This window comes from Corylus avellana, chromosome 7 (assembly GCF_965113065.1).
Source record: "Corylus avellana chromosome 7, dhCorAvel1.hap1.2, whole genome shotgun sequence".
Taxonomy (NCBI): domain Eukaryota; kingdom Viridiplantae; phylum Streptophyta; class Magnoliopsida; order Fagales; family Betulaceae; genus Corylus; species Corylus avellana.
In genome coordinates this window covers 15193847-15212989 of record NC_142496.1, presented here as the reverse complement: position 1 = coordinate 15212989, position 19143 = coordinate 15193847, and the positions used below count along the sequence as shown (strand labels likewise).

Genomic DNA, 19143 nt, shown 5'->3' with positions numbered 1-19143 from the left:
TCGAACGGTTATAAGCATGCCGCAACCACTATCTGCTTATAACCGTTTTAGTAGGCAGTTATAAAAAGCGGTTAATAACCTCCTACCCTTATATATATATATAACATTAAAATGACCTCGTTTTGGTATTATGGCGTTGTTTTAAATATGAGTTAAAGATAGGGTTTCATCATATTTATTATTTTTTGGAACACTTTGACCCAAAATTATATAAAATAAGCCCAAAACATAGGCAAAAAAGGCCCAAAACGCTTAAAAAAAAAATATATAAAACCGTCAGTTATTAGTTTGAATAACCGCTAACCGCCAGTTTAATTATAAAATAATCACTAATCGCTTAAGTGGAGCAGTTGTGATTATTAAAATCCAATAACCACCGTCTTAGGCGAGTGCGGTTAACAGTTTTACCAATAATCACAACCGCTTTTACGACCCTAACAGGGTGGGAGGGGGCAAGTACTATGCTCCCAAAAATTTATAAGAATCTCAATAATTTATATAGCATTTTCACATCAACGGTCTGCAATATTGGACTGTAATTTATAGAACGATGGGCATCTCCAACTGCACTTGTACGTGGTTTCCATTAGCAAGACATAAAGCATTATTACAGCTAAAAGTTAGAATCTATTCTTAGATATCATATGATTTTATGAGAGATGTAATTTTAGCATATATTGTAGTCAAATCAAATCAGATTTAAATATTTTTTTATATATTCAAATTAATTATTTGTATTATAAAATTATCTATTTAATAAGAGTAAATGTAGTCCTTAGAGTTTTATTATGTGGATATAAATTACAAACTGAATCATATAAAATTCGTCTCAATTTCCTTTATTCCGATTTAAGTTTATTATATTATCTTTTCTTTCGCTAAACATAGATTTGAATGCAGCAAATTAACAAAAGAATGAAGAATCATAATTATAAAGACCCCTAAAGAAAAACATAGATTTGAAATGAGATCCGTGATAAGAATACCCTAATGAAATTGCGATGAAATGATGACTTTGGGCTGTCTGACTTGTGCTGGAACAGAATTAAATGGATGACTTTCTTTGGTTTTGCCTACGAGAGTTGAATGATTAGAGCCACCATATACAATAACTAAAAGCAACCGACAAGTTACACCAATGCTGACAAACCAATGAGAAGAGTGAAAAGAAATTACAAATTGTAACTCTCAACTGCAAATGGTATCATTTGAATGAGACATGGATTGATTTAACATTCAATTTTGATTATGCCATAAATGTCCTGTTCACACAATAGGCATAATTGTTAAATTATCAATTGTCTCGACATGTAAATTTAATCAGCCAAATATGGTTGGACAAGATAGGCCCACAAATTTTTTCATGGTATCAAAGCCTACCACAAAATAAATAGTATCCACACGGCTCACACTACTTATCCCGTAATAAAGACCAGAAAATATATTAGTGTTATTTGGTGCCTTGAATATCTCAAGTCCTTCACGTGGGGCCCATCAAGTTTTGTCTTGTTTGTTTTGGCCTTTTGAAGTTGTAGCCGACTCTTTCTTTTTTCCTTCTTTGAGTTGGTTTTGGATTTGCAATACTTCTCCTTTTAGGAGAAGTAAACCAACTTTGCTAACTATAAATGAGAGGCTTTGCAACATAGTGACTTGGGAGAAAAATTAGAAGCCACATATTTCATTAGGATTTTCTCACTTTGTTGTGCCTTGTGGCACTTCGAGAAGAAGAGAGTTTTCTTTGTCAATTTTTCTCTCTTTTATATTTTTCTCTTTTGTGTGAGAGTGGGATTTTGGTGCATTGGGGCTTTGGGTTTTGAGTGATTCTCTCCCCGTTACCTTTGTACTCTATCTTTTGTTAGTAAATTTCCTCTAGATCATCTCTGCCAGTAGATGTAGGCTTATTAAGCCAAACCACTTAAATCTTGTTGTCATGTGTGATTGATCTATTTTTCTATTCTGTACTTTTCTGCTTCTTTAGGATCCTGTATTTATAATTCCGTGCACAACAAGTGGTATCAGAGCATGAATTCTTTATTTTGCGGGATGACTTTTACAAAATTTGAAGTAGAAAAATTTGATGGTCAGAATAGTTTCAGTCGCATATCAAGACGTGTTCTTTAAACATTATCAACCACGAACAACCCAACGTTATCACAGTCCTTTCTTTATCTACTAACCATCTATTCATGTTTTTTTTTCTTTTTATTCTTCTTGCTTTTATCATTTCCAACATGGGCTGGCTGGCTCACACTACAGCTAGCTGGTGTTGGATTAAGATCTGTGCATATAAAATATTCTCTATTTTTTTTTTAATGCTACGTAAATGTCATTAATTATTTCCAAAAAAAAAAAAAAAACTAATAATAAATTAGATATTGTTAGATATAGATCATCTTATGCTAATTATTTCCACGTGGACACGACATGTCAGAACGCGAGCTCTAAACCTACCCCACTAGAGGTTCTGAGAATAAACTAGACCTAGCTAGGAAAATTGCAAAGTTTAGCTCCATGGCATTGCCAGTCGCATTCCATGAAAGAAAAGAAAAAGAAAACTCGAGGAAAGAGAAAGAAAGCCACGTGAGAGAGTGATAAGAGAAGAAGGGACTAAAAGGCAAAGAAAAACAAAACAAACCATGGAGGAGTACTCACGGATGTGGGTGAAAAGGGGAATGAATGGGAAGGAATAAAGTAGAGACAATAAGACAAAAGTGGGAAATTAACCTTTAAGAATTTTATAGTTTAAGGAATATGTATTTATTTTTTAAGCATTGAGATTTAATTACTTTGTTTTTAGGAGTGAGTGACTCGACTGAGGCGCGGTAAATCGTTGTGGCGGTGGTAGCTTTAGGTAAGTAGAACTAATATTTAATACGTTCTTCACGAAAACAATACACGTAAATGCAAGATTTAAAATAAATTGTAAACTTCAAATTAAATGTATTTTGGTGTCTATACATGTGCATATATATTATATTATCATTGATTTTTAAAAGAAATGTGACATTTTAAGTAAATCATGAAAATAAGTAGAGCTATACTTTGATAATTTTATGATGAAAGATGACGCCCAGTTTTGTGCGTATATTATATTATCATTGATTCTTAAAAGAAATGTGAGATTTTAAATAAATCATGAAAGTAAGTAGAGCTATACTTTGATAATTTTATGATAAAAGATGACACCCAATTTTCAAGAACTATAAATTGGTACTTTACTTGTGATTTATGAATGACTAATATATATATATTTTCTATTCAAAGTGGGGCCAGGAAGGGAATGAATGATTAATATTGGTTACGTGAGTTATAGGCGTAAAAAGGCGGTTGCGGTTAGTGGTTAGTCGCTAAAACCGCTAACCGCAACCGCTTCCACTAACTGGTTAGCGGTTAACTGGCTATGCACTTAATCCCCGGTTAGCAGTTAACCGCCTAGGCTAATTGCTTTTTTGGGGCCTTTTTTTGGACTTTTTTGGGGCTGGTTTTGGACTCACTTTAAAGGTTTTTTTGCTCACTTTAAACTTCTTCTTTTTTTTCCTTTTCATGACCATTTTAATATTAAAAATTGCTATATACCAAAATCTTGTTTCCATCCAAAATTTAGATGGAAGGTAGTTACAATGATGTTTCTTTTTTCCCCTTACTATAACGTGTTGTCAGCCAATTTATAACTTTAAATAACTAATTGCAAATTGCTGAAACCCAATGGACAAAAAAAAAAAAAAAAAAAAAAAAAAACCTCCATTTCTTGCGCCTTATTGGACACCATGTATTGGTCAAACTTACTCCGGTCCTTCTGATTTGGCATGTTGGACCGGGTAATTACTAAGGTCCCATGAATTTTCGTTTATTTTTTTTTGGGGAATGATATGTGTTTCCTCGTGTTTTCTTAATTATCATGGTCTTATGGTGGTATTATTTTCTAAAAATTAGGTGAAAAAAATAAGGGTCAACTTTTTTTTTTATTACTTTTTTAATAAATAATATTCACTTAAGACTAGTAGAACAACAAAAAAGAACCTAATTTTATTATTATTATTATTATTTGTTTTTTGTTTTTCTAGTGGTATGGCTTAATTGAGGGGTTGAATAGCGTCACTAATGACAGGATGTCCCGCTTTGATTTTCTCAAAGTGGGAATTAAATTTTGACAGCTTCTATATCTCTCGGGTTAAATATATGTCAATAGTCAACATAATTGGATCAAGGTTAATATTGGTTGCTTTTGAAAAGTTCAAACAAGAGTATATATTTGGGATCACGTTGTTGTAAAAATCAACATTTGGATAGCAATGACTTATATATAATTTTTTTTTAAAAAAAAAAAAAAAAAAAATTGTTGGTTTTCGCTACTACATCATCCTAGCTAGCTAATTGTATGGCAATTGCAAATTAAATATCATTTTTCAATCAAAATATGGATAGAAATCACTTTGAGGTGTTGAATTACCTTATTTTTGTTTGTTTGGTTTAGGGGTTTTATTGCAATTTGGACAATAGTGATTTCAAAACATTGTTAATAAAAATACGGAAACATTGTTAAACGTTTGGTTAAATTGTACTTCGACCTTCGAAATTGTGTTGCATTTTTAAAAAAAATACACATTTGCCTTTGGCATTTTTATTTATTTTTTTTCAAATGCACTTTAAGAGAGAATATCGCGGAGAATGCACTTTCAAATCCAGGAAATAATAACAGTTTTTTTTTTTTTTTTTATCAAATTCAATTTCAACGCACTCGAAAATTATTTGGGTCCTTTGGAAAGGCAGGAAAGGAACTACAGTTTTGGTCACGACAGCATCATGCAACTTAAGCATATCGTACTGGAGAATGCAGAGTACACAATGAGTATTGATATGTACGCATGTACAGACAAAGCTAGGGATGCATACAAATATTCAAGAGAAATGCTAAAGGCCCAACTTTTTTGCCCAACAAAAGTCCAACTTTTACCCTTTATTTTTTTTCTAAAAAAAACAAAATGAAAAATGAAAAAAATGTCTGAAGCAACCCTATCTATTTTTTGCCTTTCTTTTATTTAATATTTTTTTAAAAATAAAAAATACCAATTTTCATTTTTAAAAAAATACCAAATAAAAGAAAGACAAAAAATAGATAGAGTTGCTTCAAACATTTTTTCCATTTTTTATTTTATTTTATTTTTAAAAAATAAATAAGGCAAAAGTTGGACTTTTGTTGGGCAAAAAAGTTGGGTCCCTATCATTCCTTAATATTCAATTCCCTTAAACCGCTCAGATCTCAATTAACACGAGAACTAAAAAAAATTAAAAATAAATAAATAAATAAAAATATTGATTTGATCGAGAAGATTATTATTATTCATGAGCTCTTGTAACTATTAAATTTAGGATAATTTGAAGAATCTAGCTAACATGTCCCAAAACAAATAAAAGAGCTGAATAATAAAAATAATCTTCTCATATCATTAATCTTAGTATCAACTTTCCCATAATATAAAGGGTTACATGGTACAGATATAGATAGAAATACAAAGTTCCTCTCAAAAAAAAAAAAAAAAAAAGATAGATAGAAAAACAAAGATGCAAAATGCGTAATAAAATGTTTAAATGACAAGAAAAATTAACTTCGCTTATCACCCCGTTCTACATGACGTCAACATTTTCCTTAATCATATAAAAAAGTATTGTTTAAATATTCTAACATCATCTTTTTTAATGACTTTTTTAAATATGTCAACATTTTCCTTAATCATATTAAAAAGTATTGTTTAAATATTCTAACATCATCTTTTTTAATGACTTTTTTTAATACCTCACGTAATCCCTTTTGAAAAAAGGTTCATGCATGTTTAAAGCATACTTCACGAGTTGATTATGCGTAATAGGCTCTGTATAAAAAGGCCAAGAATTAATGTTGTTGTTTTCAACCATAATCAAGAGACCAAAAATGAGTAGCAAATACTTTCTACTAGTACTGTCGCTCTCGCTCATTGTGGTGGTGATTCTCGGCACTATTGACTCACTAGCTGACACAGCAGTTTTAAGGGGACATAAAAAAAATTTGTAGCATAAACGTGTTGAAACCCCTCAACAACTCTTGGAACACAACAGAAAGATGTGTTGAAACCCCTCAAATCACCCAAAATTACTCATTTCTTCACCACTCATCGATTCCACCAACAACCAAAGCTATCACAATCCTATCTCTACCTATAACAGCACGTTTTCCTAATACTAATTAACCTTCTATTCTTGTTTTATCTTTTTACTCTTCTGTCAAACCCTAACCATTTCCAACATGGGCTGGCCGGCTCACACTACAGGCTAGGATTAAGATCTCTAAATGTAAAATCTTCTATTTATTTTTTTAATGCTTAGTAAATGTCATTATTATTAAGAAAAATAAGCAGAAGCATGCAGTATCACAGGAGGTATATTACTAAATTATGCTAATTATTTCGACACGACATGTCATTACGCGAGGTCTATTATATAACCTTCCCTACGGATTCTGAGAATCTGGTCATGATTTCTGAAAACTAGAGCTACGAAAATAGAAAAGATTGGCCATAGGACAAAGCTGTAGCTGGGTGCTAGCCAGGGCATTTAATTAATTGTAAGGTACAATTGGGTATTGGTCATGTCTCAAAATAATATATATTTAAAGACAAAAAATAATAATAATACATATTTATTAGACACGTTGTATGATCTGGTTGAAGAGGACGCATGCAAGCCATGCCCTAGAAGTTTACTGAAGAAAAATTTAGCTTAATGGCAGTTGCATTCCACCGGATCAGAAAGAGACTCTCTCCGACGTGCAAAAGATGGGAAGAAAAAGCCGATTAAATTAGTAGGGTTTTGATAAGCATATACGTACACTGTAATACCTCATTCTAAATTTTTTTATGAATGTTCGTGTGTATCTGCTTTTAAGTACTTTTTGGATGAAAATTTTCACCTTTGTCGTCGAAGAATATTGACGAAGGCTGCAGTTTTTATGGGTAGATCTTGATAGATATATCATATGGTTTTATACCCGGCCATGACATATATATGGTTTTAACGGCAAATTTGTGTCCTGTGTCCAGACTGTTGGACAAGTTGGTTTACTGCTGGGGCGAATGTACGTTGCTGGGTGTATGGGTGTATAAACCAGCGGTTATAACCCTCCCGCAACCGTTAATTGCTTATAACCGCTTTAATAGGCTGTTATAATATCATAATATAAATATATATTATATATTTATATTAAAAATATAACATTAAAACGACGTCGTTTTAGTATTACAGTGTTGTTTTAAATACGAGTTAGAAATATGATTTCATCATATCTATTATTTTTTTGGAACACTTTGACCCAAAACTATTTAAAATAAGCCCAACAAATAGGTAAAAAAGGCCTAAAACACTTAAAAAAACTCATATATATATAAAATAAAAAAATTATAAAACTATCAGTTATTAGTTTGAATAACCGCTAACCGCCAGTTTAGTTATAAAATAATCACTAATCGCTTAAGTGGAGCAGTTGTGATTATTAAAATCCAATAACCACCGTCTTAGACGATTGCGGTTAGCAGTTTTATCAATAACCACAATTGCTTGTACACTCCTAATAGGGTGGGAGGGGGCAAGTACTATATATGCTCCCAAAAATTTATAAGAATCTCAATAATTTAGATAGCATTTTCACATGAACAGTCTGCAATATTGGACTGTAATTTATAGAACGATGGGCATCTCAAACTGCATTTGTACGTGGTTTCCATTAGCAAGACATAAAGCATTATTACAGCTAAAAGTTAGAATCTATTCTTAGATATCATATGATTTTATGAGAGATGTAATTTCAGCATATATTGTAGTCAAATCAAATCAAATTTAAATATTTTTCTATATATTTAAATTATTTGTATTGTAAAATTATCTATTTAATAAGAGTAACTGTAGTCCTTAAAGTTTTATTATGTGGATATAAATTAAAAACTGAATCATATAAAATTCGTCTCAATTTCCTTTATTCCGATTTAAGTTTATTATATATATTATCTTTTCTTTCGCTAAACATAGATTTGAATGCAGCAAACTAACAAAAGAATGAAGAATCATAATTATAAAGACCCCTAAAGAAAAACATAGATTTGAAATGAGATCCGTGATAAGAATACCCTAATGTGAAAAACGCTATGCCGACTCCAAAAACTTGTTTATCACAATTTATGCGGAATTAATATAATGAAGCAATAAACAATTCAATCACCCAAAATATATAAAGCAATAAAGAGACAGACACAGATATTTTGGTGACGAAGAGGAAACCTTTTAGAAACCGATCTAAAAGTAAAACCTCTCCGGGGCAGCCAAACCCAGGAAATCACTATCAAAAGATTATCCAGAGATTACAGACACTAGGAACACTTACAACCCTTTGCAAGACCTTGGCTCTGTAAGATCGACAAGCCTACAACTCGTCTCCTTGCTCACAATCTTCTTCAACGTGATTCTCCTTTACCGGACCCTTCCGATAGACTTCTCAACCGTAGATTTATCAAAGGAATAACTAAAACTCTAAGAGATTCAATTTAACGCTCACCACATATGATCTCTCTTAGCACAGCCTCCGACGAACTCTCTGGGGGTGAAAATTCGTACTTCTATCTTCTATAATGATGTATATATTCCCCCGACAAAACCCTAGACTTAAACCACTTAAAATCACGTTTTTGGGCCTCAAACTTACGGGGTGTCCGGACATGTTAATGGGCTGTCCGGACACGGCTTTGCGGAGCAAAATTTGAGTTTCTGGAAATGAGGTCCGGACCCGAGGAAGGCATGTCCGGACATGGGTGAAACAGCATTCTGGAAATGCTGTCCAGTCTTGATCAACAGCCCCGATCGATGGGCGTTTGTGGTCCGATTGAGCTGAAATTTTGCAGGGACGTTCATAACATATGAATCTACATTATGAACGGTGGAGATTGGATTCTGAGCATTCTATATCAGTGTTTGAGCTCGTGAACAGTAGCCTCTGCATTTTGGAACTGAATTAAGCCAACACAAGAACTAACATAATGAAATTGCGATGAAATGATGACTTTGGGCTGTCTGACTTATCGCTGGAACAGAAATGGATGACTTTCTTTGGTTTTGCCTACGAGAGTTGAATGATTAGAGCCATCATATACAATAACTAAAAGCAACCGACAAGTTACACCAATGCTGGCAAACCAATGACAAGAGTGAAAAGAAATTACAATTTGTAACTCTCAAACGCAAATGGTATCATTTGAATGAGACATGGATTGATTTAACATGAATGAGACATGGATTGATTTAACATGAATGCGACAAGGAGATGAGCCTGCTCGGTTACTATGTCTGGCATGTCGCCAACGATGACAATAATTGGGTGCTTTCTCTTGCTGCAGGTAGGAATATATGAAACATGTTTAACCTGATTTATTTCTTCAGAAGACTTTTATTTTTAGTATATATGATAAGATCAATATTTCCCGCAAGAAAAAAAAAAAGAAAAAAAAAACAGCAACTTATATGCAATAGCTCAAGATCCAAGTCCACTCATACCATTAAAGTATTGATTAAATGATTAAATTTATCTTTTCTTATAATTAGTTTAAATTTTTAGAATAAGTGGCGAAAGTTCATGAGTTCAAACCCTTATTCCATCAATTCACCCTCCATTTCAATTAAATATTTTACGAGTTAGGCATCAACTAATACTTGAGGGGGAGTGTTAATAAAAATGTTGATTGAATGATTAAATTCATTTCTTTCTATTAACGTAAGCTTTTGAGATAACTAGTGATTTAATAAATACGATACACTAATTTATGTCCATATATATGTAGTATGATGTATAAGCTAATCCTAGAAACACATGAGATTAACATGTAATTAGAACATGCTAGCTATTATTTTGCATTAATCTCAGAACATATATTATTTGAGTAATTTTATTTAATAGACTCATGTACGACTTCTATAAAATTTAGATGATGTGGTAATAAAAAATTAGACCTTTGTTTCCTTTTCTTTTCTTTTTTATTTTTTTTTATTTTTTTTTTATTTTTATGACAAGGGTTAATTTTTATTACCACGCCATCCAATATTTTTATATATCGCAGATATACATGAGTCTCCTAAATAGATTACCATATCATCCAATTTTTACGAATACTAACAATTAAAACTACTTGACAATATTGTAATGTAGCATTATTTTTATGACATGTTTCTATCTCTTGCATGATGATTTTAGCTTCAGTTCAAGAGATTCATAACGGGATTGACAACAATAAGCACCAAAAATGGAGATTGTTAGTGATCGTTTTGGTTACAATTGTACTGCTGCAATTTTCTTCCTCCTAGTGTCGGTGATGTGTTATTATTAAGGAAGAGAAGCTAAAAGCACAAGGTAAAATTTCTCTTGTACCTTTTGTATTATAGGTAGGATTTTTATTATTTACTGCTTAATTAACAAAGAAAAAAAAAAAGAGAGAGAAAATTTGATGCTTTAAAATATGACGGTGGAAGCAGATAAAGAAGCAGAAGGGAAAAAAGACAGCATAGCAGCTGTTGGAAAGTTCAATAGCAATGTTCCTGATCTTCAAGTCTTTAGTTATGCTGATATTGATGAGCCTACAAACAAATTTGCATTTGAAAATAAGCTAGGAGAGGGTGGTTATGGTCCCGTTTACAAGGTAAATTAACTTTTTTTAATTAGTCATAGGTTAATTACAATTAGGCTTTGTATAATTAGTCCATAATTACTATCACTACAAAAATATACTAAAAAATGGGAAGAATTCTAACCCTAAGATAACTGTAATAACAAAACTAATCCTAAATCAGGTGACAAGATAAACCACTTAGCCAATCATCCAACTTGTATTCAGCTAGTTACAAAAGAAGGAAGAAATATTCTAACTGGCTTCTTCATCCTCCAGCCACGTGATCCCCACAAAATTCTTCTGCACATTTTCTTACCACGACTATTGACTACGAGTGTGTATGTTGCAGGGTATACTAGCAAACGGAGAGGAAATAGCAATTAAAAAACTTTCAAAAGCTTCCACACAGGGATTTGAGGAGTTCAAGAATGAAGTTACACTCGCAGCAAAACTACAACATGTTAATCTTGTGAGAGTTTTGGGATTTTGCATTGAAAGGAATGAACAAATGCTGATCTATGAGTACATGCCTAACAAAAGCTTGGACTTCTACCTCTTTGGTTAGAATCTTTTTAATTTGCTTATACTTAATTAATTGAAGAATCATATTTAGGAACACATGTAACAATTTTTTTCTTGATCTTATTGATGCAGATCTTGCTAGACAATCTCTTTTGGATTGGAGAAAACGAGTTGATATCATCGAAGGGATTACTCAAGGTCTTCTATATCTCCAAGAATACTCACGATTTACAATCATTCATCGAGACCTCAAAGCTTGTAACATTTTACTTGACATCGAAATGAAACCTAAGATTTCAGATTTTGGTATGGCTAAAATTTTCATGAAAGATGAACATGAAGCAAATACAGGCCGAATTGTTGGAACATATTAAGTAATTTAAAGATTGAAGTTTAGTAATTTAAACATTCCAGTCAAATAATTAATATTGCATATATGCAGTGGTTACGTTCCTCTTGAATTTGTTAAACGAGGTTTGTACTCTACCAAATATGACGTTTATAGCTTTGGAGTTCTACATCTACACATCATAAGTGGGAAGAGGAACGCATGTTGTTATGGTGCGAATGAAAATTTAAACCTCCTAGATTACGTAAGTTGGTTTAATCATGCTTTTGTCTTTTGTCTTTTTTGTGTTTTGTGTAATTGCAAATTGAAGTTTGCTGATGATCAGCAAGATTGATATATGATGGTTTCATTTATCTCAGGCATATGAGCTGTGGAAATCAGGCAAAGGCATGGAGTTTATGGATCCATCTCTGGATGATACACTTTAATCATGTAAACTAATCAGATGCATGCAAAGAGCTCTTTTGTGCGTTCAGGAAAATGCAGCTGATAGGCCATCCATATTGGAGGTTCCTTCAATGCTAAAAAGTGAAATTGCAGCTCTGACAATTCCAAAAGTGCCAAATTTTTCTACAAAAAGAAATGAAGAAGAGGAAAATAAATCTGAGTTACAGCTAGAAAATTTTTCTATTAATGATACCACAATCTCCCAATTTGTACCCCGATAATTAAGCATGGAGGTCTTTCTGCAATATAGTTTCAGACAGGGTATTTACATGTTTTTCGTATCATTGTAATGACATTTAATTTGGATTACTTTGGGGAAAGCTTATTAGATCTTCCTGGGATCCTTGGAATAAGGCAGGAAATAACAACATTTTTGGGCTGGACAGGCAAAAAACTTAAGCAAATTGTGGAAATTGCAGAGCATTTACATGATCATAAGCATTTATCTTTCTGAAAAGTTACTAGTTTTTAGAAAGATTCATATATGTAAGTGATAAAGCAAAAGAATTAATAGAATCAAGTACACATTGAGCTTCACCAAAAATTATGTAGAAGAGATTGGTTTAGGAAAAATATTAAAGGAAAAACATTAACTACAACGGTACAATGTGTTCCATAAAGGAAACTCTTTGACAATACAACGGTAACACTGCATAATATAGGAAAGTTCATAATACAAAGGGAAATATCTTTTCGTGCAACATGTCCGCACTCCATAGTAGCATTAATGCCTTCAACAGTAACTTTAGCATATATAGAAATATCTTCACACATCCACACCTGTAATGGCGCAATTACACAATATACCATATAGAATATGATCTTGTCTAGGCCCAATATGGAAAGTCGTCAACGGTACTAACAAGAGGAGTATCCCTCCTTAGCCAACGCTACTGCTGAATTTCAATGATTTTAAATTTGTAAAATAAAAATATGAAAAATGAAATAGACTATGTCAATTTCATTTAAACGTCATGATGTCACATAAATCAAGATTTCAAATGGGGTGACACCAAAGAGAGCAGCTGTTGTGTGGTCGTTGCACAAAAGCCAACTTTTGTGCAAACCACTCAGCATCTGAGACATCATCTATTTTAGAAAATTGCAAGAAAAATGCATGTTTGCAAAGTATAGGATTAATCCCCACACAGCTATTTAGCCACCGTCAGCCTCCACCAACCGCTGCTAGCCTCCACCGATCAAATCGAACCACCACCCACGCCTAGACTCCTCTGCCCACCGCCCAATCGGATCTCTCTCCCTCTCTCACTTAGTCGGCATGGGTGGCCGCGAGGTGGCGCCAAATCCAGTTGGGGGGGGGGCCAGGCCACAGGGGGGGCTTGCGGTGAACCGCCCCCACCTCCCTCTGCCACCCTCTATATTTATTTATTTAAAAAAAAAAAAAAAAAAAGTAATTAAACCTGATATAATCAGGTGTAGGTGTTTATTTTTTTTTAGAGTGTTCTAACTTACGTAGCAACCAATGAATGGTTTGCACAAAACCCCAATTTTATGCATTGACCGCATAGAAGTTATTTTCGACACAAAATACGTACACGGTTAGATATGCAACAAAAAAAAATATTTGATTGGTGAAATAGTTTGAGTTAAGAGGGGATTAGAATTTGTGTTAAAGTAGAATTTTATTTAATAAGGATTAGTAAATAAAATACACAGATAGCCAGAGATTGCAACTACGTTGGCCTTAGCCTCATGGCATGCAGTATTCCTACATGAACATGATCGATGAAAAATGACCATCCTTGGCTCACGTATTACAATATATATAATTGATCCGCTCCATCTCATTTCCAGTAGAGACATTGTAGTAGTAGTCCTTCCCATTGGTCCTCTCCCGTATGTCCAACTCTTGCAAGTATACAAATGAGGGAAAACTGAAACCAAGGATAGAAACAATGTTGAGTTGCAATATGAACAAACACTGTTAATTAAATTTACCATCCTATATATATCCAGCATTTGTAGGGGAAAAAAAGGATTGAGCAAAAAATATCAACAGAAAAACAATGAGCAGCAAAGTGCAGTATTTCCTGTTTGTCTTATCTTTAGATTTGCTTTTAGTAGCAATTTAGGGGAAGAAGGATTTTTTTTTTTTTTTTTTTTTTAAGTTTTGATTCTGTTTAGTCATTTTCTAAGATTTTGTTTTGTTAGAGCAGTATTCTGTTTAATGGTCCTAACCCTGTCCCTACCAACATAATATTGTGATATACAAACCCAATCAACCACGCACCAACAACCAAAGCTATCATAATCCTTTCTCTACCTATAACAGCACGTTTTCCTCATACTGATTAACCTTCTATGCTTGTTTTATCTTTTTACTCTTCTGTCAAGCCCTAATCATTTCCAACATGGGCTGGCTCACACTACAATAGAAATTAAAAGATTGGCCATAGGACAAAGCTGTAGCTGGGTGCTAGCTAGGGCATTTAATTAATTGTAACGTACAATTGGGTATTGGTCATGTCTCAAAATAATATATATTTATAAGACACGTGATATGATCTGGTTGAAGAGGACGCAGTCGCATTCCACTGGATCAGAAGAGACTCCAACGTGCAAAAGATGGGAAGAAAAAACCGATCAAATTAGTAGGATTTTGATTAGCGTATACGTACACTGTAATACCTCATTTAAAATTATCAGATGAGACATGTGTATCTGCTTTTAAAGATTTTTTGGATAAAAATTTTCACCATTGTCGTCGAAGAATATTGACGAAGGCTGCAGTTTTTATGGGTAGATCTTGATAGATACATATCAAATTGTTTTATACGTCAGTGGCGGAGCCACATGGAGGCAAGAGGTGGCCACGGCCCCTATGTGGGATTTTTTTTAAAAAAAAATTCTACACCGGCCCCTTCAAACTATTAAGAAAAAAATATATAAGCGGCCCCTACGTGAAATTTTTTAAACTCCTCCATTACTCGTTGGCTTCTCAAATCTTGCGCTTCGGCATTCTTTTTCCTTTCTTTTCTCATTTTTCTTCTTTTCCCACCTTCTCCATCAACTTCCTCTTTCTTTTTTTTCTTTTTTGTTTTTTTTTTTAAAATTTTTTTTTTGTTTTTATTTTCTCCTTCCCCACCACTCACTTTGTTTTATATTATTTACTTTATTTCTTTGTCTCCCACTATCCACTCTCTTTCTTTTGTTTTTTGTTTTCCTCCCTTTCTCAAGCTTCCAGCTTCTTCTCTCCCTTTCTCTTCTCCTGGCCTCACTCTCCCTTCGTGGTTTAGTCCCTCTCAATTTCTCAAATCAAATACTCTCTCAGGTTTCGACTTTATTAAATTAGGGCTTTCGATATGTAAATTTAATATTAGTTCATTGGAGTTTGATCTTGGATTGGGTCATCATATATGAGAATATGATGTTAATCAACGAGGTGCAAAATAACTCATCGCATGTCACACTTTTTGAGGTTAGTACTCTAAGTTCAATTCCTAATCTAAGTGGTCTTGTAATTTGAATATTTTTGCTATTAACTATTGAGAATATTGGTTGTTAGAATTTAAACATTTAACTGGAGAATTTGACACAATTCTAAGCTCAATTCATCATTATATTTAAGTACCAGTGATTAGAAAAAGAATAAAAAATAGAAAAAAGTATTAGTTCATCACATGGTGAAAAAAAAAAATTAAGAAAACAATTTTTAGTTTAGTGGCCCCTTCAATATGAAAAGGCTGACTCCGCCACTGATACCCGTGACATATGGTTTTAATGACAAATTTGTGTCCTATGTCCAGATTGCTCGACAAATTGGTTACTGATGCGGTGAATGTAAGTTGCAGGGTGTAAAGGTGTATAAACAAAGCGGTCATAACCTTCACACAACTGTTAACCGCTTAAAACTGTTTTTATAGGCTGTTATAAAAAACAGATAACCGCCTAGGACAGAATGATTAGTGATTTTAGAGTAAAAAAAAGTGATTTATAACCACTAACCGCCTAGTCTTATATATAATAATATAAATATATATTGTTAGGGAGAAAACCAGTAATCAAGTTTCAACAACTGTGATGCCTTTCCATGAAAGGCTTGTCACTCTGGGTTAAAGCATTCCCAGCAGCTTACTCGTCATTTTTCTTACATTTAAGGATGTAAACTACTTTTTGCTTTTCTATATCAAAATATACTTCAATAGCTTCCTTTAGCATTCCCTATATCATTAAAATATTTATTTTTTTAATTATATTATATATATGAGAGGAGAGATGAGAGAGAATTGTGAAAGGAGAGATGAGAGAAGAGAGAGAATTATTTTTTTATATTTTAATAATCATAAGGATTAGGATTACAATAGTGGAATCCAAAACATTGGGTTCTACTGTAGCAATCCTAATGTTTATGGTTCATTTAGAGAGTCTGCTGTAAAATTTTTTTATGATTTTTTGAACATATTTTCTAAATTTAAGAAATAGACTCTTTTATAAAAAGTCCGCTAAAAATGCTCTTACACCTGCGATCTCCCCAAGCCCCGCTAGAGGCCCGGGATGGCTGTCAAGATCCTTGGATCGCTGAGCGAACCAATCCAACATGGGGGGCCGCTATGTCGAATCCGTCGAGTCTAACCTTGCCCCGGCGAACCATCCACAAGAGGAAGAGGGCTCGCCTTAACGATCCGCCTCTCTAAAAACAGCAAGCCGTACGAGGGGGCCTTAAGCGGCGCCATGCCTCTCCTACCTAACCTATGATCTAAACAGCAGTGGCGATCACATCGTAAAGGGCGCATGTCCTTGCACAGGAACATGGCATCCAATCAGCACGATCCACCCTACAAAGGGTATGGGATTTGTCATCACACACGTAGGTGGTGGCCCACCTTTTGCAGAAGCCATACCGGACTTGTCCCCGGCAATCCACTTGTCACGATATTGGCAATGCACTGGCGATGCAGATCCCAAGGAAATCTAACGGTGGATAGAGGAGGACCGCCACGGGTTGTCCGATTGTATGACTATGTAAATCCTTGACCATGTAATTGGCGAATGCATATAAGGAAAATTCAGTTGAGGAGACGAGGAGGAATATTCAGATTACAACTATTATCTGCTTCCTTTCTCTCTATTCCTTACCTTGAACTCTTACCCTATTAATCTTTGTTATTTAGCTGGTGCGTGTGTTTTAACTTAAATCTCCCTGTGACCCGGAAATTGTGTAAATATATATTAAAAATATAACATTAAAACGACTTTATTTTAGTGTTAAACATCAAAACGGTGTCGTTTTAAATTAGAGTCAGGGATAGAGTGTCATCATATTCATTTTTTTTTTTTCATTTTTTGAACACTTTGACTCAAAACTATTTAAAATAAGCCCAAAAAATGCTCAAAATACCTTAAAAAGCCAAAAAGTTCATATATAAAAAAAGGGTTATAAAACCGCCATAATTGGTTTGAATAACCTGCTAACAGCCGGTTTAGTTATAAAATAATCGTTATTTGCCTAAGCGGAACGGTTGTGGTTACTAAAATTTAAAAATCACATTGGGCGATTACGGTAAGCGATTTTACCAATAACTGCTAACCACAACCCATAACCGCTTGTACACTCCTAATAGGGTGGAAGGGAGGCAAGTAATGTGACCCCAAAAATTTATAAGAATGTCAATAATTTAGATAACAATTTCACATGAAAGGTCTGCAAAATTGGCAGGCAAACTTTACTGTTATATATGTCCCCCAACGTACACTGTAATTTATAGAACGATGGCCATCTCAAACTGCATCTGTGGCTTCCATTAGCAAGACATACAGCATTATTACAGCTAAAAGTTAGAATCTATTCTTAGATATCATATGATTTTATGAGAAAAGTAATTTTAACATATATTGTACGTAATCAAATCAAATCAAATCAAATTTATAAATATACTTAAATCTGATTTGATTTAATCTTCCATATTATTTTATAATATTATCTCAATTTTCTTATATATTCGGATTATTTGTATTATAAAACTATTTATTCAATAAGAGTAAATTAATGTGGCTAAAAAAAATGGAAAGATCGGAACATGGGAATAGATCACATAAAATTCTTATCTCAATTTCCTTTATTCCGATTTATGTTTATTTTATTATCTTTTCTTTCAATAAACATAGATTTTAATGCAGCAAATTAACAAGATTATGAAGAATCATAATTGAGAATAACTTATATAAGGAGGTTGCACAAAATCTTCCTTTTGTGCCCACCAATGAGCGGTTGTTACCTTAGCATAGAGCATAATAACAAAATAAAACCAAACCACCTGATTATATTAGGTTTAATCAATTTTTTTTTTTTTTTTTTTTTAAAAAAAAAAAATTAAAAATGTAAGAGATAAGCCACCTAGTGGTGGCTGGCCACCACCCCCAGCCCATGGGGCGGATTGCGGGCCACCCCATAGGCCATGGGATGGCCGCGAGGCCACTCCCATGGCCGTGCGGCCACCCCTACTGGATCTGGGGTGGCTGGCCACCACTGCCATGGCTTGGAGGTGGCCGCGCAGCCACCCCAAGTGGGGGAGGGATGGCCAGTCAGCAGCCATCCCTTCAATTTTTTTTAAAAAAAATTAATTAATTTTTTATTTCATATAAAGTGTAATATGGTGTAATTGTATGTTTATTTTAAGTATAAGTTTAATACACTTCAAAAAAAAAAGTATAAGTTTAATAAAAATGGCTGATGTATCAGCTTCTGATTGGTGGTATAAAAGATGACTTTTGTGCAACAGGTGCATCTAAATCCCTATCATCATAATTATAAAGACCCCTAAAGAAAAAACATAGATTTGAAATGAGATCCGTGATAAGAATCCCCTAATGAAATTGCGATAAAATGATGACTTTGGGCTCTCTGACTTGTCGCTGGAATAGAAATGGATGACTTTCTTTGGTTTTGCCTATGAGAGTTTAATGATTAAAGCAATCACAATAACTAAAAGCAACCGACAAGTTACACCAATGCTGACAAACCAACGACAAGATGAGTGAAAAGAAATTACAATTTGTCACTCTCAACTGCAAATGGGATCATTTGAATGAGACATGGATTGATTTAACATTCAATTTTAATTATGTTATACATGATGTTCACGCATAGGCAAAATAAAGAACGAAAAAAATATAACAAAGTTCCTTTAA

General features: G+C 33.5%; 1 pseudogene; it reads left to right on the top strand.

The window, feature by feature from the left end:
• The window catches only part of LOC148584522 (cysteine-rich receptor-like protein kinase 19), a 46267-nt pseudogene extending 34052 nt beyond the window's left edge, over positions 1–12215 (top strand).
• The last annotated feature ends 6928 nt before the right edge of the window (positions 12216–19143 follow it).